This window comes from Notothenia coriiceps, unplaced genomic scaffold, assembly GCF_000735185.1.
Source record: "Notothenia coriiceps isolate Sejong01 unplaced genomic scaffold, NC01 NC01_scaffold00036512, whole genome shotgun sequence".
NCBI classification, from domain to species: Eukaryota; Metazoa; Chordata; class Actinopteri; order Perciformes; family Nototheniidae; genus Notothenia; species Notothenia coriiceps.
The window spans coordinates 410,744-417,362 of record NW_011369213.1 but is presented as its reverse complement, the minus strand read 5'-3'; the positions used below and the strand labels follow the sequence as shown (position 1 = coordinate 417,362).

Sequence of the window (6,619 nt, the reverse complement as noted above, 5' to 3'; positions counted from 1 at the left end):
ACATCCTATCATTGCCCCTCGCCCACAAACCCCAAAGTACTGTCAAACACCTGGTGTCAAACTCAGAGGCTTTTCTTTGTGTATTTGTCCCTTTTATTAATAAATCATCAATTCTTCGGCAACAGCAATTTTAGTTATTAGATGCTCTGAGACTCCTTCTCTTTAAAGGCAGTCTGTGTGATTTGTGATGCATGTTTGCGTGCGCTTTGTGAAAATGATCAGATAATAGATATTATAATTATGATATATATTTTCAGTTCGTCAGTCAGACACATCTATCTCATGGGAAGAAGAGTGGGTGACAAGAAGGGAGAGGAGAGGAATAAAAGATGTCACCTATAGAAATGAGCTCTTGCATATGAGCTGAAGTCCCACGCTGCTGCGAAACACAGACACCCACCTTTGAAATAGCTGAAATGCATAAGCTATTCACACTGCGCACTCTGTAAGATGAAAGGATCCTGAATGCTTCCAACTCAATTTCCCCTATACAGCATAACAAGTGATTCTGCTTTTGCATTTAAATCAAATCTCTCCTTCAGATGTGTTCATCGTGCTCACTGCAATTAGTCAAAGGTGTTTGCTGTATAGCCTCAAGTAGTATCAGTGTTCTTTATTGTGTTTTAGTATGTTGTGAGCTCAAGGCAGCGCATGTCAAATGAGCCACTAGCCTTTCTGAATCCTAATTGATCATTGGTGTATTGTGTCTGACATCCAGACATGTTGGTTTCATCTGATTAAAACCACATGACCTGAACAAGAAGCAGGTGGAACGTAGTGTTGTAATATTTTATTTTAAGTAGTTTATTGAATATTAATCCCAATTTTGATCATTTTCAAAAAGCCATCATATTGAGATTTGATAACCTTTGATTGAGATTTGTAATTATTCATGACAATTGTAATCACCAAGTTCTTTATCTAAACCATGATTGGTTAAATAATCAACAAATGTAATTACAGTTTGCACTGAATATTCTTTTGATTGCTGCCCTAATTTCAGTAGCTTCGACAGACATTTTTGTTCTCTGTGAAATAAATATAGTTAAAGTTAAAAAACACTCCGCTCTGCCTGAGGTATCTAACATTGGAGGCTTACAGTTCATGGTCAGCAAAGTATATATTCTAAATAGTAAAATGATTTCACTGTGGCAGAAATATTGCTCTTGAGGCATGCCCGAGGAAATCGTCATTGATCCGCGTGTGTGTGTGTGTGTGTGTGTGTGTGTGTGTGTGTGTGTGTGTGTGTGTGTGTGTGTGTGTGTGTGTGTGTTTCGTGCATGTGAATACACAGCAGGTATGCAACATGCAAATGAGTTTCTTCTACGGGCAGCGGCTCCTTCATTACTCGCGCTGTGTGTGAGTCTGTTTGTGTTTCTCATTCTGTTTCATCCTTGTTGTGCCGAGTTAAAGAGGAGTCGGTGTCCTCGTTGTAGGACGAGACTCTGGAGACGCTCCTGCTCTGGGTCTAGCTTCTCTGTTAGCTCACCAAATGCAGGCATTAAGTATTTAGTTTAGTTGTTCAAATCGACCTACAGAGGAATACATGTATCAAGCGATGGGCCGCTGTAATGCATCTACTAATACAGTAGGAATTGTTAACTCTCTTGTATGTCACTTGTATTCTCTCCATCATTATTATCAGCTCTAGAGTGGTTACTGGTTGTCTACTTGAAACCTATTCAGGATTGTATTGACACAGCTGGAAAAACTGAAAGTGTGACTGTCTGAAACAAAAAAAATCGACTTCCTATGTTGTTTTCATGTCAAACTATTAATGACATATTGCTTGTATTTGTAGAATGATATCATGGGTCTACTGATGGCCTAATTTTGGATGGATTGGTGTGTCAATATAGTCACATTTTATCATTAAAAGTCTCAAACAATATAACTTTATATGGTGTGCTAAAGCTGCAATTTCCCTTTTTTGTATTAATAGATCAAATGATCATTACTACATGTCATTTGTGACTAACATACATTCAGTACTGTGGGGTGGGCAATCCCCACAGGAGCAATTTGGGGTGAAGTGTCTTGCCCAGGGACACAACGACTGCTGTGGGACTCGAACTTGCTACCCCCTGATTTGAAGTCCAGCACACTATCCACTGAGCCACAGCCGCCCAATTCTGTGTAGCATAAGGGATAGCACCACACATGTTGGTTTTCTCGGGGTTAACCCAGCACCAAACTGCATGCAGGAACAGTGGATTATCTGATAAACCTAGTGGGGCATTTTGTTATTTTTTCCAGACAATTTAAATACACAAAAACCTACATAACACACTACAGGAAAGGGAAAACCCCCCAAAGAGGCGAAACAGAGCCCCTTTACATTAGCCATGACTAGAGATGTCCCGATCCGATCACGTGATCGGGGATCGGAGCCAATCACGTGATTTTCAAAAGATCGGAATCGGGGGGGAAAAAATCGGGTATCGGGATTTAAAAAAAATTTAAAAAAAGAATTTTATAAAAAAAAAATTGTTTTGTATTCAATGTTACAAAACAAAAATGACCATGTTCAAGTCTTAAAGTCATCCTGAGGNATTAGTTATCAAAAAAAAAAGGATCGATAAAAGTACAAAAACTGAAATTTCTTTCCTGTAATTAATTAAGGTCTTTTGTTTTTTATATCCGTTAGTGAAAATAAACTTGACGTCAACAAATAAAGTTAGTGTACTACAAAGTTTCTCTTAAGTCAACTTTCATAACTGTGTACGGTATACTATTCCCACGTACTTGTGGACTTTAGTGTCGACTGACGTTCCATCTTCTCCTCTGTTGGTAAAATATCAAACCGACGTCGTGCAACTAAACCGACGAAGCCTCTTACTCACTTTACATTAATCCGAATTTCTCCTTGCGGACAATACTCGACTAATATACCGTCGACTCCTCATTACATATATGTGGGTCCAGAAGGACCTTCTTGAACAACGGACTCGAACTTTTTTTTCTATTCTATTGTGTGCTTAAATTTCAAAGGCGGCTGCGGTGCTTTTTATTATTTATTTGTGTAATCGGTTAAATGGTACCCTTTTCCCCGTGTGTCGTTTATCTTACGACGAGTATAGTATTTGTTGCTACAATTACATCGGAATAAAGAACAGAGAAAAAAAGTATGGAGCAACTTCATTTATAGATGGTTGTCAACTTAAAAACGTGTGTTCACAATGATGGTAATTAAGTACATACAACTTAAAATTCCTTTTAAATCATACGGTAAAACAAGTTGGAACAACTTAATTTTTGAGCAATCAACTTCAAAACTTTATGCAACCAATTATTAAGTAAGTGGTAATTAAAAACTCCTCTGATTTTAGAGGAAAAGCCTTCTCCCCTAACTCAAATAACTGTGTTGCTTTAAGACAATTTCATTAGAAGTTGTCTTAACTCAATAAACATCGATGCAAACTGTTGCGTTGATTTTCTTTGTTGAGATAAGGCATTTGTTTTTAGAGCGTACAGATTTATCACTTTCAGGTTTTCTTGTCCCATTTTCACAGACTTGACCTACAGAGCCACAGCCATTTGTATAGGCTAAATTCAAATCCAGGTGAACTGATTTTCATTCGTAAAACATTTGGAGTACTCTCTGGTTGGTATAGGTATTATTTCTTACCTGCCATGTCTGTGGCGAAGGGTCGGTCCGGTCTCCAGCCGGTGTACCAGCCCACGACTTTACCCCCAGATACCAGGGGCCGCTCGTACGCTCTGCCCCCTACAAATCCCACAGGCCAAACTGAAACACCTCTAGTACTACGCATCTACAAAGGGAGAAGAAGAACAGATTTTAGTTAAGGGTGGTGGGGGTCAGATAATGCAACGGTTCTCAAACTGTGGTCCGCGGACCTGCAGGTGGTCCGTGAAAAAAAAAAGAAAATACAAATAAAGTACTTAAAAATAAGTACATATATAAACGCAGATATTTGTTATTGTTAATTACGGACAACACTTCCTTTCACCACTGGTTAACCATGGTTACGTGTGCGCGTGCAAAACCAAAAACATGGATCGGTGGCTAGCATCAGGTTCTCTGAAGAGAAAAGAGGTTAACGTTACCGTTAATGAAGATAATGAGAGTGAGTCGGAGGCATCTAATAGCCAGATTCCAAGATTGACGGCGAAGATTAGCTGGTTTTAGGCTCTCGTTAGCCAGTGTCTGAGCAAAGGCTCATGTTCAGTGCCTGTGTAGGTAAATCCCTGTTCTAAGTAGTTCTTATTGTATTTTCTCTTAATCTTCCCTCTCTTTTTTTTCTTCCGCGGAATCTGGCTTATAGATGCCTCCGACTCACTCTCATTATCTTAATTAAGGGTAACGTTAACCTCTTTTCTCTTCAGAGAACCTGATGCTAGCCACCGATCCATGTTTTGTGATTTTAAACGCGCACACGTAACCATGGGTAAAATTAAGTGTTGTCCATAATTAACAATAACAAATATCTGCGTTTTAACACAACTTTATATATGTACTTATTTTTACAGTTTGCATATATTATGAGGTGGTCCGCGAAAATCCTTCATAATAAAAAGTGGATTTTATTTAGCTTTTTTCCACGGACCACCTGCAGCCGCGGACCACAGTTTGAGAACCGCTGCTCTATAGAGTGCGCAAAGCTTTTTAATACACAGAGGTGAACTGTCAGACAGCTGAAAAGAGCTGGAGCCAATAAACGATGTAAGAGTTTTATCTCAGTACCGTGTCAAATGTATGAAAGTCAATATATCAGTTACATTTCACCAGATATATGCGAGTGTAGGCTGTTTTTGACATTGACGCTACTTAAGATAGATAGTAGGTGAATGGACGGATGGATAATTAATATAGCGTTGCTGACAGTATCTGGAGGGCTGCAGAAGTATGAGCTGTTTTTTCTTTTTTCTTCTTCATTAAGTCTGGCACACTGAGTACCAGGCAGTAATTGTGCAACACATGAGATTTACTATAATGACTCATTTTGTGCTTGTGTCCTTTAGTCAAAGCCCTGTCAATTTAGTTTCATAAAGCCCAAAATTGCCTTGAAAAATAAAGCTTTGAACTATTGATTCAGTTCTCTGCTTTTGGGTATGCTTTGAATTATTCGGCAGACAGCAGCGCAGCAGTCAGACTAACTGCATATTCCGAGGCTGTAATGAGTACTGTTTTTGTTGGATTTTCAAAGTGTTCTGTATTATCGTTCATAATTGAGTGATATTTTCCCAGAAGTGTGTTCTGTTATCTGTATTATGTTTAAGGGAATACTTTGCTGCTGGAGTGAGAGAGTCATGTGAAACGGCCTCACAGGAAAAGTACTCAACAGTCCTTCACAAGTTCTGATTGTTAATGACATGAAACAATTACGGAGAGTAAAAATGTATAAAGATAAAGGACATTTAATGCGCAAATGTCAAAAGCAATGAAAGCACCATCTAATTACAAGAGTTCAGCATGACATTCTATTTTATATATTGTATAAGTTCCACAAAGGGAGTATTAATGTAATTAACCTGTTAAGCCCCAAGGTCCCTGCCGGCGACAGGACACTGTGTCTCAGGGGATCTTAATATTTAAGAACCTATTAATGTGTTATACCAGATTAACGGAAATAATCTCAGCTAACTGACGATATAAATCATTTTTACCAAAACAAAACACAAGTCTCATAAGAAGCATCTAAATGACCCCTTAGCGAAAAATGCTAACGGACATTGGCACAGAACTCAAGATAAAAGTACCCTTATTACTTATCGTAGCTGCACATACAAGATATCCGATTAAAACTGAGGTTCCACAGATTATTTAGGTATATAGTATCATCACTGAGTGATCATCACAGGGGAAGCAAAGACAGACATCACAACACGTACCTTTACGTAGTTTCTAGGGAGATCGCCTCACCGTAGCTGTTAATCTGATCAAAAGACGTGTTCAATGGCATTAAAACGAGAAAAAACGCGACTGAATCGGTTAATCCATAGGTTGATAAAGTTTCTGGGCAATAATTGGAATTATTTATAATCCATAATTCCATTTTTATGTAAAAATCGCAGAGCAAAAGTTAGCTGCTAATGGTAGCCACCAGAGTGGCTGCTGCTTCCGGTCTTGGCTATGCGGCAGTATAATACACACACATGACCAAATAAGGACTATGTGGGAGTTCCCCTCGATTCCATTGGCTCTGACGGTTAGAAAGAGATGTCACATGTCAAAATCCAGCAAGGGGAGCCAGAGATATGAAAAATCCACCCAAATGGTCCCAGAAGAGGGTTTTTTGTGCTAAATCTGTCTAAAAAGGTCAAATATCACTTGTTTTGCATCAATCTTGATACAGGGTACTTATTATATGTTGTACTTTGGATTCCTAAAGCTTTTAGTCTACTAACCCATCATCCAAGGTTAGTTTTCACTATAAGTACAAAATATATTTTGGACGGACACTATAATTTACAGTTTTTTACCATGTTCAATCTGAATTTTCTTTAAAATAAAAAACATTTATATTGAATCTGACTTTTCTACATCCAACTCACAGGTTTATCATTACTTTGAGAAAAAAGATTATTAATTTAACCTTTTTAGGGAAGATATGGTCATTTGTTCTGGGAATGTCATTTTCGAGCCTGAAACCTGAAA

The 6,619-nt window shown here is 38.3% G+C and overlaps 1 protein-coding gene across 1 annotated transcript in view; it reads left to right on the top strand.

Moving 5' to 3' along the window:
* LOC104963914 (uncharacterized) overlaps positions 1 to 6,619 on the top strand; it is a 28,591-nt gene that overhangs the window by 4,468 nt on the left and 17,504 nt on the right. The window lies entirely within an intron of this gene.